Genomic DNA, 16,763 nt, shown 5'->3' with positions numbered 1-16,763 from the left:
CTGAGAGCTGGAAAATACATGGTTCTTGATGTTCCTGATTTAGTCACTGAGCAAATGAAAAATGATTCTTCCATCACTGCTTGTAGAAGGAACTACAAACAGACAGCAGTCTTAGTTATTTTCCCATTAATCATTGCTCAATCTTTGTTGATTATTTTATTCACTTTCTCTTTACTTTCAGTTAAACAAAAATACTCTTATACCAGTAGTCAGAAATGCTTCTTTTTTTTATTGAAGTAAACAAAGTAAAAGTAGACTAAACCAAACTAAAAAAGTAAAGCAAAGTATAATAAAAAATGCATTGTTTTATTATATTCTGTTTAATGTCTTTTCTAAGAAGTTTTAAGCCTATGTACTAGAGGTTTTAATTTTGACATGTACATTTATTGTTCTTTGGGCTTTTGAAAATTTATATAATAAGTTTCAAAAATTTTCACAGAACACTGGTTAAAAATCATTGTGTTAGATTGTTTTGTCTGTGATTATTGCTCCATCATTGTATATTTTGTGTGAATTCTTTTCTCAGACTGTTTGTGGGTTTATTCATAGTATAGTTACTGGGTATATGAAAGTCTGATGCATTACTTTTGCTATTTGGTTATATTTATATAAGTAATCAATTTGTGTTAAAAGCTTTCAACCAGATGTGGTAGGCAGTATGATTGTAAAGTCCTTCTGCAGTGGGCAGGAAAATGGAAGGAGTTTCCAGGCACAAAGTAATGATGTTACAAGCAGACTGTCTGTCGAAAGAGTTAAAGTAAATTATGACCAAGCCACTTGAGCATGACCCACTGCAGAGGAACTTTATGATCACACTGTATTACATAGTTTCATGCATGATGTGCCATTTTTTTATAGGTGTTGCCTGTGAATGTTAGCTTTTAAAATGTGATTTCTGGAGCTTCTGTATCTGACTTGGTCTTGTATGTATGGCAATCAATGAACCTTTGTCTCTCCAAAGCAACAGCAGCTCATGATAAGCACTGAAGAACTGTTGCACCCCTAAAGAAAAAAAATCACAAAATAAGGGTCTTGATTGTTTTACATGTTAATTATATAAATTATTACATACAATTAAAATTAATTTTAGCATTAATAGAATTATTTTGATTTTGTATAATGTTTTGATCAGCACTTATATGCCGCATGCAGTCCTGCAACAGCACTGTTAAACAGTGCAGTGCCATCTCCAACGGTTATCTGACATTCTGCCTACTCAGATTTTTTTTTCTTCCTGCCTACTCAGAGAGCAGTTCTATTTGTTTGGCCATCTGGAATTCAAAGAAATGCTTGAATTCAAACTGTGCTGTTTAACAGTGTGGCCACATGGCAGTAATTATTGAGTAGAGGTACAGAATACTCCATGACAAGTAAATGCAATAAGAAAAAGACAATTTAATTAAAATAAAAATTTCAAATTAATTAAAATACAGTAAGACCCTGCTTAACGCTGCCTTGCTTAATGCTGATTCAATATAACACAGTCTGCTTGAAGCCTGAAAAAAGCTTAAAATTTACACTGATTTAAATTATTGCAGCATTTCATTGATTCGTATATTATATGATTATTTGCAAACACAAACCAATCAGCAAAAGATGGCAAAAAGGTGTACTTTCTTTAAATCTATGTTTGCTTGGAGCAATTTTGGAAAAAATATAGCAACATGGATGCCATAGGCAATATTGGCTTCGCTTGGCAAGAATTAACTGATAAATGCACAAATGAAGTATGGAAGAAGTTATGGCTGAAGATATGAAGATATCCATGAATTCTCAATGAGAAGAGCCTATCACTGTATTGTTAGGTTGGCCAAACTCAACCTAATTGATACAGCAGGACTAGGAGATGTAGACAAGCAGGATATTGAGGAGTTTCAGCAGGTTTCTGGTGAAAGCTTTACCAATGATGACCTTCAAGAACTGGCTGAACATGGAATTCTTGTGGAACTGTAAAATAGAATTTTGAAAACTAACCCAAAAAATTTCTCTACAGATTTCTTTAGTAAAAGTTTGGTAACGATAACTGAAATCGTTGATCAAATTGTAGCGAATGATCCAGATTTTGAAAGGAATGCTAAAGCAAAACAAGGTGTTTTGGATGCAATCTTCTGCTACTGACATATACTTAAGGAAAGAAAAAGCAACAAATGAAACTTTACGACTTTATTGCAAAAAAAACAAGAATTTCAAAAAATTTTAGGACCTTCATCACAAAAAATAAACTTGTGTAAAACTTGTAAATAAAAAAAATTTGTGTGCATATGTTTATGTTATTTAACATATACAGGCATACCTCGACTTACGTCGTTTCGAGTTACGTCGTTCCCGATTATACGTCGTTTGTCAAAAAAGTATATGAAAAATAAAAATCAAGTTTAATTCATTTTATTCGACTTTACGTCTGTCCACCACAAATATTGAAGTCGTAATATCACTAGAAAAACGTTTAAAGCACATAAAATCATATTAAAATATATACTAGTATGTTCTGTATTTACAGTACATGCATTCGTAAATTTAGAATACTTTTTTCTGTACTTTATTAAAAACTAAAATTTATTTGTTTGTAAGCTTAAAATATATTTTTATTAACCATATATTATTAAAAATACATTAATAAATAAAATACAGAACAGGGAATAGTAATTTATGGTTTAGCATAGTGACAAGTCGATTCGGAGACAAGTAAATTCGACTTACGTCGTTTTTCGACTTACGTCGTTTTTCTGGAACCAATTACCGACGTAAGGCGAGGTATACCTGTATTATTATACAAATTAATATAAAAATAACTTAAAGTAAAGTTTGTTTATTTTTCGTTGTGTATTGTCATATCCGTATTTACTCTATGTTAAAATGACCTCATTTAACACTGTTTCTCTTAGCACTTTGTTGTTTAGTAGCGTATCCCCACATTAAGTGGGGTCTTACTGTATATATATTTTATGATGTTGTATATGTATATTGCATAACAGAAATGTATATACAATATCTGAGTTTACTTTTCATCCACAGTGATACAGATGTAAATATAAGTTTGTCTGTTCTAACTTTGTCCCCCCTAATATCATTTCTATTTATGCTACTGTTACTCAGCAGCCTTATATTAAAAAGCATGCCAGTACACCAAAGAGAAATCCACAAGTCAACCAGCAATTTGATGCATTCCTGTCAACTTGATTATGATTGATATCATTAGGAATGTCTACTGTGGAGTTAGTTACTGCTGGATTCAAGACTGCTTGATGTGTCTGACTTTTCTGTACTATGTTGTATAAGTTTAATGGTGTACTGTTTTTGTCTACAAGAGTTGTATTGCAAGAATCATCACAATTTAAGCTGTATGTATTTGTTTATAGTAAAGATTTACTACATCTGTGAGGCCTCATCCTCCTCCTGTAAAGGAAGAGTCAGCCTTTCTACAGATTATAGAGTGATGTTTGCTGTTTTGTTAATGTTGTTTATGTGTTCTTTTGGAGTTTGTGTATGCAAGTCAGAATGATAATTTAATATCATTTAATTATTAAAGCAAAAATTTTAAGAATATAATAAAAAATATAAAGTATATCTTTATTAATAAAGGTTCTTACATATCTGGATTATATCTTGAGGGTGCATCTTGGAATAAAGATAGTGGATTGCTAGAAAAAGCTAAGTATGGTGAATTAATACAACCAATGCCCATTCTTAAAATAATACCCATTGAAAATGATCGTATGAAAAAACAGGTATTTAGATATTTTATTGTTTTATTTTTATTCTAATAATTAATATTTACTGAAAAAATTAGCATTTTTATCAACAATACAGTACACTAGACCAGGCATGGCCAACATACAGCCCGCGGGCTGGATCCGGCCCATATAATGAATTTATGTGGCCCACGATCAATCTTTCAATATTAGCTACCCAAATCTGAATAGCTTGATGAAAAATTCTGACGCCTAAAAAAAAAAAAGGTCAACAACTCACTGTGCGTTTAGAGTTAACCCTCCATTACAAATCTCTTAAGTATAGTGTAGAATGCTGATAAAGTATGATAATGTGAAAAACATATCTGTAATCTCTATGTACAATTTAGTCTCTAAGGGGTGAAACCACAATGAGATCTCACACCACCTCAGAATCTTCCAAGGGCAGCCTCTGGTTTGGCCCGTGAAAAAAGTTCTTTCCAATTCGGCCCGGGGGCAAAAACTGTTGGCCACCCCTGCACTAGACTCATGACTGTCTTAATGTGGCAGATGGCTGAGCTGGGTAAGAAAAAGCCAGATAACACAGAGAAGCATTAATATAAAGCATTTACTGTACAGTCAAGACATCAATACTTCCCATATGCAGTTATTTTTCAGCTGTGATTTTTATGGTACATGTAATAAAGTTTTAATACAAAATTTTTGGAAAACTAAGTCAATAAGATGTTTTCAATTATAAGTTTTCCAATCAGGGAAGGGAGAATCAGTTAAACTCAAGTCAAGATGAATGAGGGATAAAGGACTGTATATGAGTGATGGTGAACATACTGAAGTGAGGCACCTTTACAAATAAAATCTGTTTATTTAAAATATAAACTAGCAGCTTACAAAGTTTTGGAGAGATACTCTTCCTTGGATGATGATCTTAAGAGCATTCAAAGATTTTATGGTCAGTAGTCTCTCTTTGTTATGTTGTTAGCAGCCTCATGGTGGTGTCAGGATAAGTCTGGTGGATGAATGATGATGAACAACAGCAGAGCAAAGACAAAGATGACAACTTTTCAGAGATGGCAATGTTACAAGCACTGAGAAAAAGGAAGGCACAGAGTCACCTTGCAAGATTGGGAGAAAGAAACTCACAGTTTCTCCTTGAAATTCAGTGTTTTTAAAGAATTTTATTCCTGAATTCTATGCTCTGATTGGTCCTGATTCCCTCTTGTCATTTTCCAATTGGTCTCCTTTGTTTCCAGATGGAAATGAGATTGGATCAGGTCACAAGAAAGATTGATCTTTGGTGTTCAACTCAATGCCATATCTCAACTCTGACTGGAACTTTAAAACCTGTGCTTGTATTTTAGATTGTTATAGTTCCCATTTTGACATCTAGGAATTTTAATTATAACATGCAACATCTTTCTTTTGATAAACTGTTCAGTTTCTCTGATTCAATTAAATTCTGTCATTTTTATAGAGCATTAGAGTCAGTTCAAACTCTTCAGGCTGACATTGATTTAAATACTAACATGTGTTCAAATTTTACTTGGGTCCTTTCGATATTATTTTTCTCAGCACATTTAACAAGTGGTTTGGACTGGTCTGGAACCTCATACAATTACCTTGACACATTATCCATGGAATAATCATATGTTTTACAAAGATATTTGCAATCACATCACAGTATAGTATTATTATTTAATACAGTAGAACCTCGAAAACTCGGCTCTCGATAACCCGGCACTCCAGATAACTCGGCCACACCCTGGCAGGGCAAAAAAATCCTTAGTTAATTAATTTTCATTGTAGACAGCTTTATAAAAGTATAAAAGCTCTCATAAAGTATTTTTCTGAGGTCTGTCTTATCAGGTAAATTACTGTACACAGTGTATTCATTAATTTTCATTTTCATGTAGTAAAGGCTCTATGCCTTCATAAAGGACGTACTTTTCCTTTGTTTAAGGGTATTTGTTCAGTTTATTCTCTGTTATATTCTCAAGTAAACAATACATACAAGTACAGTACAGTATTTTCTGAGGAAACACTCGTACTTATTTTTTTTAACCCCATTCCCGATAACCCGGCATTTTCACAAACTCGGCCACCCTTCGGTCCACATTAGGCCGAGTTTTCGAGGTTCTACTGTAATACTATACTGTAATAAAGAGTACAAATAATTATAAAAATAACATTATTTTGTTCTTTTATTTACGTATATAAAAAAATTTTATAACATGGCTGATCAGGCCTGATAATCACAGGCTGAATAATCACTAATGGTAAATCCAACATAATTACTTCTCTATAATTTTGCCCTCTGAAAAAATTTGTTACATTCTCTCAAGTATGTGAGGTTGGCTCCACCATAACACTGAGGAATTTGCAAATGTCAGAGGTTTTTACTGAATGTGAGATGTAAACAAGACTATAATGTTTAGACAAAATGAGAAAGTTATGTTGTGCTGGACTGCAATGGTGAACCATGGCATAATATATTTGTCAATTAGATTGTAAACTATCAATCTGAGATCGATAATCAGATTCATAGATGTGATTAAAATGATAAATGTAAGATAGAGAGAAGATGCAGATGGAAAAATGTTACAAGACAGAAGGGTCAATCCTGGGGAGATTCTAATAAACCTTCAGTGACAAGTCAAAAATCCAAACAAAGATGAGGAAATCTTATTACCTACATCAAATACAGTTTGAGAAGGTCCCCAAGGAGAGCTGGGAGAAAAAACACCCTTCCAGAGATTAGAAAAAGTGTGGAGCATACTTGTGGAAAAAGGAAAAACACTCATTATAGGGAATTCAAATGGATACATATTCTAAACTAGGAAGTAGACCAAAAATTTGGAAAAACTAAAGTTTATGTGTATGAAATAAGTATGGTTTATAAAGAATAGATTACATATTTGTTAACAATTATTGGTTAATGTTTGATATGTTGAAATTGTATGAAAAATTTTAGATTATGCCCATTTAGAGGTTTGTTTTGCACCATATACAGAGTGTATCAGAATGACGTTTTAAAAATTGGGGGATTGTAGAGGATGAAATTTTGAACATTTTGTTATAAGAAACCTATAACTAGAAATTTGAACTAAAGTGTCTACAGTGGTAGGAAGTGCTTGACCACAGTTTGGTCAAGCACCTACCCTTCACTTTGGTAGCTACCCTTCTGTCCATTGAAGTCATATTATTGCTGCGGATGGAAGACTGTAAACACACAACTACAGTGGTCTAACTGAGCCTGTGTACAGGATGTTGTGTACTTGGTGCTTGCCATCTTTCAGGTCATCCCTTGCATCCAGTGGCGCTGTGCTATAAACACACAACTAGTCAACATAAGTCCCTTATGTACACAACACCTGTAGGAACAGTTCATGAGCTTACGGAGCATATCTTTACAGCATTTAATACCATCAGAGGGGAGCGTGGCATCTTACAGAGGGTCAGACAAAACATGGTTTGTCGTTGCACATTATGTAACGAAGTTGGTGGATGTCACATTGAACATTTACTCTAAAGTAGTGCAGCCACTGATTCGATGTACAGTTTGATTGTACTCTACTGTTTTGTCAATAAAACTTGTCATAAATACTGTATTTTGCTGTTTCATTCAGCATACCGACTGCATAGAACGTGCAAAGTGCTGTAGAAACTTTATATCACATTTCCGGCTATAGGTTCCTTATATCAAAATGTTCAAAAGTTCATTCTCTACAATCTCCAAAATTTTTAAAACATCATTCTGATACACCCTGTATAAGAGGTTCCAGGATGAGTCCAGACCTGTTGTTAATTGCACAAAAAAAAAATATATTTTTAATTAAAGCAGAAAACAAATTGTATAAAATAAATGCAGCATGAAGTGCACAAACAATGTGAGTGCTAAATGCGACTATGACACGTGTTAAATAATAGATTAATGTCAGTCTGGAGAGTTTGAACTTTAACTCTGGCACTCATATAAAAATTATAGAAGTTAAACTGAGTCGGGAAAATGGGAAGTTTAACAAAAGAAAAATAATAGCGAGGTTAAGGCCGAAGTTTTAAACACAAAAACGTGTACGTCGGACGTTCAGCACTGCTTTTCTGTAAGCCTAGAAGTTTGACAATGGTGCTTGGATAGTCAGTGGAATCATGCTCGACATTCCAAACACCATTGTCAAACTTCTATGTTTACAGGAAAGCGGCGCTGAACGTCCAATGTACACGTTTTCGCGTTTAAAACTTCGGCCTCAACCTCCTTATTGTGTGTAGTAGTTAAAATTCCAAAATGTCAGAAAGAAAACCATAACTATCTAAATTATGAGCACAGGTTTTGAAGTTCCATCAACATCTCCCAGTCAGATTTTAGGGACAATGTCGAGTTGAATGCTGAAGATTGGCCTTTCTTGTGACGACGGGAGGAGACCAATCGAAAAACAACAAGAGGGAATCAGAACCAATCAAAGTAATCAATTCAGGGATGAAATTCTTTAAATACCCCAAATTTCAAGGACAAAACACGGATTTTCCGTTATTTTTAACATTCCGAAGTGACCCGTTCACTCCTCTCTTTGTTCTCTGTGCCAATGTCCTCGCCATAGTTCCTGACTTGGTTCCGTCATTCACCATCGTCCTACATCCATCAGTCTTATCCATGACACCACCCCAGAGCTACCAAGGAAACATTGAAGGACACCTGCAACAGAAAGCTTTAGACATTTTCTGTTTTAAGATTCTTGACCAAGAACGAGCCATCTCCCAACGATTTTGTAAGCTGCCAGTTTACAAACTTTAATAAGCAGGTTTTAATTGTAATGGTGCCTAAGTCAGTATGTGTCCACCAACACTCACATATTGTCTGAAACCCCTCGTACATCTTGACCTGAGTGTAACTAATTCTAGCAAGAAGGGAGAGTCGTGAAAACTTTGTTGTAAGAAGAGGTCGCAGATAAAAAAAATTGAGAGATTCTGACATAGGAGAACCTAGTTAATATTTCTACGGATAGAGGGTGTATGTGTAACGGATCGAGATGTAAGGAGCAGATATGATAATTTTCTGCCATAAGGTTGGCAACCTGCACACACCCAGTGTTGCCAGATCTGAAGGTTAAAAAGTAGCGTGGTTGTGCTCCAAAAGTAGCGGATTTGAACTGTTTGTAGCCCAAACAATAAAAATGAATTATTTTGCANTGTTATTTGAAAGATCTGTCGTGTTGAAGTAGAGGACATGCTGTGACGTCACATAGAGCCAAGGACACGCTAACAAATATACGGGATCTGGCTATCCTTGTAGTTTAAAGTCCTTGGCCCAATCCGCTACTTGTAGCCCAATCTGGCATCACTGCACACACCAGCAAACCGGAAATGTCGGCATTATTTCTCCCGCTTTGAAGATTCGTCGATGATTTCGAGTACTTGCGATACATTTTTATTTAAAAGTTTGTCGCAATCTGTACATATAATTTTATAACAGCTAAATACCTGTTAAATACTTTCCTAATTTTTTCATGTTTATAATTGAGACGAAAACGATTCCTATTCCGGACGGTATTAATGGTGGTGATCTGGTTTCTTTCGAACACGGTGCTCTTCTATTTTGCCTTAAAACATTAAAAAATTAATTTTTTAAATTGAAATTGTTACCGTATATAATTTTTTCGAAGTATCAGTTTCGCACATATCCAGACCGCAATTAATTTTAAACTATTGTTTTATAAACTGGAGGCCCTCCATAAATTAGGTAATACAGATATGTTTCCAAAGCGAACCCTACTGTTCATGACACTGCTTGTACGCAGTAGCGTAGCGTAGTGGGGGCGGCAAAATTTCATAATTAATAATAATAATAATATCTTGTAAGAATTTGAACCATTTTATTTCATATTTTCGTGCACCTACGATTCGGACCATTGAAATGAGCACGGAATACCATTAGGGTTTCTTTCCCGGGATTCTCGCCGTTTATTCCCTACGAGAAAAATCCCGGGAAATTTTATTTTCCCGGGAAATCTCGAATTTCAATAATAATTTACCATGTCAGGTTTTCTTTCTATTATTTATTATACGAAAAGTTGCATTTTGAAGACTCACCTAAACGAGAAATTTTGAAGATTTTGTAGAACATAGGTAATAATATGCAGCGAGAAATTTTGAGGTTTCTCGCTGCATATTATTACCTATGTTCTACAACAGGGGTGATCAACCTTTTTAATCAACGGGCCAATTTAAATTTTAAAATTTTTTGGCGGGCCGCACATAAAGTAACACTTATTAATAATTTACAAAACTTTATTTATAATAAACATTACAATAAAAAAATATAAAATTTAAAAAAAAAAGTAAAGATTTCATATACAAATTTTAATGCAAAATAAAAACATGAAAAGAAAACAGAAAAACGAATTTACTTGAAATTTTTAATGAGAAATTTGGCACTGTTTTTTCGATACAAGCTGATCAATATCAGCCGGAATTGATGAGGTAGCTACACGTGCGCAGCTTTCTAATCGTGCATCACTCAGTCTTGATCGGTGGTCATTTTTGATTAACTGGTTCAGGACTTCAACATTGGTAATCTTTTGTACCCATGATATTCGAAGTATTTGTCTGTACAAATACATTTCAAAAGCTTCGATTCTTTTCTCAGTTTGGGGGTCCAGAGTCCAACTTTCGCATCCATGTAGCAGGACAGAGATGTAGCACCTTAACATTCGAATCCTTAGACATAAACTCAATTCGGATCTCACAAAAAACTTTTTCATATTCATAACCAATGTTCTGGCTTGTTCGATCCTTGCTTGTCTTTCTTTACGCTGATGATACTTACTAATAAATAAATATTTTAATTGTTTATCAAGCTTCATAGCTTATTGGTGTGGATTAAAATCGGAAAAAAATACCTTTTAATAACTTTTAATCGATCCTGAAAAAATAATCTTTAAAAAGTAAATGTTAAGTGAAAATTTTAATTTGCCTATCATGTTATTAAAAAGCTAAAAACAATGATTTATTTTAAATGTCACTCAAAAATATACAACTATTTAATGTAAGTATTTGTTGATCATTCTGTAAACAGATGAATGTGTGCTAATGACTGAAGTCAGAGTATTAAAAAAAAAATGGTAAGACGTCTTATGATTTTCGTATTTTCTATTATCTGATTAATATTTTTATTGCTTTTGTGCAACGTTTACTTGCAGGGAATTTTTCAATAATTATTTATTATACACACTATTATTAAAAATTCTTTAATTTATATAATTAATCGGATAATCGGCCAAAATTGTTATGGGTACATCACTAGTTTCTACTATTCTGCTTATTTAATTTAACAGAACAGTAGATTTTATGAATTTGTGAAACTATTCAACTAAATATAACAAATGATGCAACTCATTTTAAACTAATATTTATAATTACGATATTTATACACTTTCAGAACAATTATAAAAATACTTTGAAAAAATGTTGAATTATAAAATGTATGAATTAATTGTGGATATAACTTCTAGAAACTCTAATTAAAACTTTGGGTAGAGTATGTAGGTTCTAGCTGTGATTTTTTTCAATGATGAAAATATTTTACCATTAAAACGAGACAATTTATTTTATGTATTAGTTAACACTAAATATACATCATATTTTTGCTTGTAATTGTTTTAAACCAAAGTATTTATTAAATTATTTCATTTTTCAGAATACCTTTTGTTGTCCTGTTTATGCCACTTCAGATCGTTGTAATTCACTAGGAGAAGGATTAATATTTGAAGCTTATTTAAATACTACTGAGCATAAAAGCTTATGGATTTTGCAGGGCGTTTGTCTTCTTTTAAACAGAGATTGATGATATGTTGTTAATGACATAAAAATAATTAATATAATAATAATTATATTGTTAAAAATAAAATATTTGTATTTATTAAATACCTAAAATAAAATTATTTCTGAAACAGAAGAATTTCATATCGTAATCACTTCTAAAAACATTCTAGAAACAATGGCGACTAAAGTTTAAAGTACCGTCTTAACGCATGGGCAGGCTGGGTAGTTGCCTGGGATTTTTCGACCCGTCTGAATTCGATCCCGTGTTCCCTACAGCGGTAGGCCATCCGGTCGTCGCGTAGGACTATTTCAGGCACATTCGAATATTATTTACTGTTTGTACGGTGTTATATCCTTTCAGAAACTCATAAAGCATATGCCCAATGTGCTTTTTGTTCAAAGACAATTCGACTTGATTTTATTCAAACAAAATGTGTAGTAAAAATGTTAAAACTCCTAAACAAAGAATGCAATCTCACATTAGTAATAAAGTGTTAAATTTCACAACTGTCATAATTAAATCATACATCTACGTTAAGTAACGACAGCTGTTAAAAATACGCTAAACTTTCTGTTCAACCTAATAGCTGGAAACTATTATTTAAGAAACGTTAGCGTTTTAAATTCGAAGTGTGATGTTTACAAAGCAAATAAAAAATGCAGTAGATAAGTTTTCTTCATTTCATAATAAAATTGTCGAGGGAATTATTTCCATTAAAACATAACACTATTGGAAGAAAATACTACAAGTTCCTTTCCCTCCTTGTATATAGAATATTATGTCCGGATCGAAATGCATTTGGTATTATTGATACATCCAGTTGTGAATTTTAGTTACAAGAAAAAGAACAATTGGTTATCTTCCCAACGGATCGTAGTTTATAAATGAAATTCTCTAGAATAAGTCTTGGGGATTTTTGGATCATATTTTTGCTTGTAATTTTTGGATCATATTTTTGCTTGTAATTGTTTTAAACCAAAGTATTTATTAAATTATTTCATTTTTCAGAATACCTTTTGTTGTCCTGTTCAAGCTGTTAATCCAGCCCTCTACAAAGACTGAAAATTTTGTTAGTACAGTATTCAACATCATATTTGCGTGAGCTCTGTTTCTCAACGTTAACCAATATAAAAACTAAACGTTAAACTAATTATGCACAACTGGCAGAGATCGAGATTAAAACAGTTTTCTTTATTTCGCCTATTTAACAATGCATTTCGGATTGGTCATTTTCTAATCCCTACTCGGGCTCACGGCTTTAGTGTCTCCAACGCAATGAACAAAAGGTTAGTTCGTCTTAATATACTTTTGTTATGCACAATGTTGGATATAGTGCACAATTTGTACACATCCTAACGGTGTAGTTTTTACATATCAGTCTCGCACTTACTGGCATGTTTTCTTTGTCTCTTTTGATGGGCAAATGCAACGCTTCTTCCATTTCCCACAGTTATTACCTCTTAGAAGTATTTCAATTTCACCAGTGTAGTTAGTTCATAACACGACAAAGGTCAAAACGTGCTTTTTCATTGTAAATATTTTCACAAGTTGAAACCAAAGTTTTCTCAAATAATTGCTCGTATTTATAGTTTAAGTACGAGCAATTATTATTCTGACACGGTCACAATGCCGGGCTGCAATTTTTTATCATATTTTTAAATCATTTAATTTAAAATGTGCTCTCCACTTCAAATCAGTAGTGGCTTGCCCCTGTACATCATACTTTTCCGTTAGCAATAGAGCCATCTATGAACTGCTACCGGGGGGTTTGAATTGAAAAAAATGTGACTTCCGGTTTGCATGGGAAGTTCATATATAGTTAATTGGAGCCTCCTGTCCGTTTCTGGTCTCGGATTTCATCTAATTCCGTTCTCGAGATTAAGAGAGACAGACAGAGGACAGTAGGAATTTAGAGGTCTACATTTTTTTTTCAAATTGCAGCCCACTGAGGTCACGGGTCGACCCGAACTAACGGATTGCAATGTTTAGAATGTCGATGGGAAAAAACTTGCAAATAAATGTAGCATTCCTCCGAAAGCAAAATTGTCGCGTTGTAAGTAATTAAGACATAAAGAAAAATTCTTAGCTGTGTCAGAAAAGAAAATATAATGGCGTGAAATACGAGCGAAACTTTCAAGATTAAATTAACACTTGCGGGCCAAGTCGAACGGAGGTGTCAAATTGATTGACCCATCAAATTAAAAATTTCGGGGAGAGATCCTTTAAAAAGGCAGAAATTCAAGGAGAAAGGACGGTCGTTTCTCCCCGGCTCAATCTGTCTATCCTCTGTGTCGATTTGCCCGTTGTCTCGGATTTCATTTTCGTTCGGCAGTATTATAAAGGTTTCGATCGGTACTTTTAATATTAACTTTATCCAATTTGATGTTGCATTAGTATGCGAAACCCGCCGGCGACCGAAGAATCTCTCCGAAAAGCGAAATAATATTGAGCGAAATCCTAAAAATTTGATTTATTTCATTCCATGGCCGAAAATGGACGAAAAAGATATTTATTCGAACGAATTTCGTGCGATTTTCGGGGATGGCCAAGCCTCCAGATGTAGAATTAAGGCTCTACGGTGGACATTCTACACCGTGTAAATGTAGGAGATAATTTATTTATCGAATTGCGAATACAAGAAAATGCTTGAAGCATAATTTTAAAAAGAAAAAAAATTATAAATTAATAAAAAAAATATAATTGAATTTTTTAATTCCAATTTTTACGTAATTGGAACATCGTTGACAGTCTTTTAACGTTTGTTCGAAATACGCCACACAAGACGATTCGCAGTTCGATTGCGTTTCTGGTTCTGGTTGGACGTGCTTTTCTTGCGCTCGTGATTTGTGTGCTGTTTTTCGCTGTTTGCGGACTTTTCGGAAGAAGATTAAAGATTTTTCAGGTAAGTCTTAGTCCATATTGACCCTAGACCTAAGAATTTATTTAATATCACTTAGAGAATCGGTCCCGGAAGACATCTCGGCACATCGTTCGATGGTCGGCCGTTTTCGTTTTGAATCTTTTACATTTAAAAAGGCAGCTGCGGTGAGCATTTTGCTTTTCTCGGAAGAATTTAGACATTAATTTAAGCTTTTGTTTTAATCGACTAATTGCAAAGTTTCTTTTTTTTTCAGAATGAAGATGTTTGCGTGGTTTCGCCGGAGGTTCCGACGGAAGAATGCGATGGCGCCGGAGGGAGGGGGTTCCTCGGACGGCTCCGATGAGACGTTCGAGGACCGTGAGCTCGACTGGGTCTCTGTCGAATCGATTAGTTCGGTGTCGTTTGAGGCCGTCGAGCGAGAGGCAGCGGGTGGTGACGACCTTCCCCCAGTGCGTGTGGCATGGGACTCCCGGAGGCGGGACAGTTCTGAGTCCATTCCACTTGGCCAAGGTCAGGGATCAGCCGGCCTATGGCCTTGTTAAGTAAGGCATAGGGAGTACCGAGTCCTCTTGGAGTTCGTCTATTTTCACGAGGTCTGCCTCTAGGTCCGTGCTCGCGAGCACGTTACCATCGTCTTTCGGAAGTCGGAACGGGGAAGATCCGGAAGATTCTCTTACCCAGATGTTCTCACGGACTTGTCTCCCAAACGTGACACTCGATGACGACAATAGATTTGACTTCCGATTGTGACCACCCGGACGCGACATTCGGCCTACCTTTCTTCCCAAACAGCTGTTATGAGGATTGAGCTTCCGGTTACGGTAGGTTAGGCTAGGCTAGGCTAGATTAGGTTAGGTCCTTCGCTCTTCTCATAACACTGTTCGGGAAGAAAGGCTGTCTGATAAAGGTAATAATGTTGACCTTAGTAATAAATGAATGAACTTCTCGTTGTCTTTGTGTTCTGTAGGAACATTTGGGAGGGAGAAGAATCTCCCTCCCCAACTTTACCGAGAAGAAGACGAAGTGGCCATTTATCGTGCAAGTGAATATTTTCCGAAATATCCGATTTCGGAATATATTCGGAAAATAAGACGTGTTAAAAAATGAAACGAAAAACTTTCGTTTCATTTTTTAACACGTCTTATTCCCGTATCGTAATTGACTGTTTTTCTGTTTATAGACATGCTGAAGATGTTCTTCGATCACACACATACACACACACACTCACAAACATAACATAACACGAAGATATACACCGTTTAACCTTTATTCGAATTCTCACACTCACACACTCACACTTCAAGCGCCTCGTTCCGTGTAATTCGACACGATGAAACAACCCGAACACTCGCTTCCCACAAATCCAACCCCTGGGTCCTCGTCCCGGGAAGTGGAAACGCCAATTTTAAAGATTAAAAGACTTTAAATTGGCGGCCGAAGGGGCTCTGGTAATTACAATTTGCACTCATTACACAGAATTCCTGGTATTCGCTGCAATAATCGATTTGTGATGACAGCCGAATCCGGATTTTCGACACTTTACTTTATTTAAAACAAATATGAAAACTATTAAGAAATTACATGTGTATGTAACAAAAATAAGAAATGGCTTGATAAATTATTATAAGTGTCGATCTGCTTTTTATTTTATACAAAATTTAAAATTAAGAGAAATTAAGTTTATTTTTAATAAAAAATTGTACTCTTGTAAAATATATGCAAAGGCATGATAGATAAATGGAAAATGTCACTATTTTATATTAAACACAAATTCATTTTTAATTTAACATGAAAATCACTTAAGATAACTCGATTTTTGGCGAAATTAAACTGATTAAGTCGTTCACTTTGGCCCGGACGTCTGGCAGGAACCACAAAAATATTAAGTTTAGTGAAGGTGTGTGTTAGAAATAAAAGAACTTGTTATTTTTGGATTTTATTGTCTTTTTAACATTAAAAATACTTTCACGTAAAGGTAACTTGTAAGAAAATTGCACCTAGGGCCTCATAATCCTCTCCTGTATTAAGTACTGACATTTCTGCTTTGATATAACCTGTCAGCATGAAACTAATTAGTAGGAAACTCAATAAAAACAACTTGAATTGGCTGTAAAATCCTACTAGTTACTCCAATACCCAAACAGCTGATATCATGTACAGCATTTTCTGAGTACAATTATTTCACATCTAATTTTAGGGAATTGCATATAATAACACAAATATTTTTTTAAAACAATTTGTTTTGATATTATTTTAAGACTGTATTTTGCTTGGAATAAAACAATTTTTTCACATTGACAGACAACTCTTCACTCATTGGAAATATTTTGAAATTCTTAGTCGATGATTACTTATTTTTTACGTGTCATTCGAATGC

The sequence above is a fragment of the Centruroides sculpturatus genome, unplaced genomic scaffold (genome assembly GCF_000671375.1).
Source record: "Centruroides sculpturatus isolate CEXI.00-Female unplaced genomic scaffold, Cexi_2.0 scaffold554, whole genome shotgun sequence".
Classification (NCBI taxonomy): domain Eukaryota; kingdom Metazoa; phylum Arthropoda; class Arachnida; order Scorpiones; family Buthidae; genus Centruroides; species Centruroides sculpturatus.
Note: the sequence above shows the minus strand (reverse complement) of the source record.